The sequence below is a fragment of the Propithecus coquereli genome, unplaced genomic scaffold, assembly GCF_000956105.1.
Source record: "Propithecus coquereli isolate 6110/MARCELLA unplaced genomic scaffold, Pcoq_1.0 Scaffold573, whole genome shotgun sequence".
Lineage (NCBI taxonomy): Eukaryota > Metazoa > Chordata > Mammalia > Primates > Indriidae > Propithecus > Propithecus coquereli.
Window position 1 is genome coordinate 609718 of NW_012151652.1, and position 966 is coordinate 610683.

The window sequence follows — 966 nt, forward strand, 5'->3', positions numbered from 1 at the left end:
CTAATAAACAATAACACAAAAAATTTGAAGCTTCTGGCACTTACAGCTATGATAATTAATATGTTAAGGGCTATAATTAATTAATTTTCTAATTAGTTACTCCTGGTCTTAGAATTTTAAGTTCTGTCTAACCACGTGTGTATACATAAAAATTGCCCTGTTATCCTGTGATTGTGAGGGGTTACACCCTAAAATCCCAGAGCACTCCGCCACCCCCACAACTATGCAGCCTTAGCATAGAATTAGATTTCTCAGGGTTGAGAGCTACTTCAGAGACATCTGATCCAGTCACCTGTCCATGGCTTCAATCCTCTCTGCAGATACAGCCAGGATGTGAGTCCTTTCTCCTCAATATAGTCCTTTAAGAACTTATGTTCATATATTTGGATTATTTTTTCCTGTGGATGACTGAGAAAGTAGAGTCCTTCCACTATGATAATTCAGAGAAATAAATAACATGTTTCTTACATGATCTTTGGGCCTTGCCCTTAAATGTTTGAGGCCTAATGTATCTAATGAGTTTTAAGAGTACTATTATGCTTACCTGGATCATACTTTCATTCCTTACCATGCAGCCTCCAGTACTGCATAAATGGCATATCGTCGTCTTAGTCTTCTCCTCCTTACTCTTCTCTGACTTGAATTTTTACCCTGTTCTAAAGGCTCTTGAGTTCAGGTACCTGTAGAAAGGAAAGAAGCAGAAAGAATATGCTCACTTTAATTTGCTTCTCTTGAGTTCCCTGGGAGGAGCAGTTTTCAAAGTCTCAACCTTTTTTCTTAATGCTTTTATGATCATAGCCAAATATAATAAAACATGAAAGATTTTTTTAGCAACTCTTTGGATTTCTTTTATTGGCTTCAAATGGAATCCAAAAACATTTCTTTAGACTCCTAACCTACTTATCTATGTTATTTCATCAATTGTTTAGCTTTGTATCTCTCTCTCTTTTTTTTTTTTTTTTTTTT

General features: G+C 35.5%; 1 protein-coding gene across 1 annotated transcript in view; it reads left to right on the forward strand.

Moving 5' to 3' along the window:
* Positions 1-966, forward strand: part of MAP2K5 (mitogen-activated protein kinase kinase 5) — a 267464-nt gene that overhangs the window by 58573 nt on the left and 207925 nt on the right. The gene's annotated exons all lie outside the window — the stretch shown is intronic.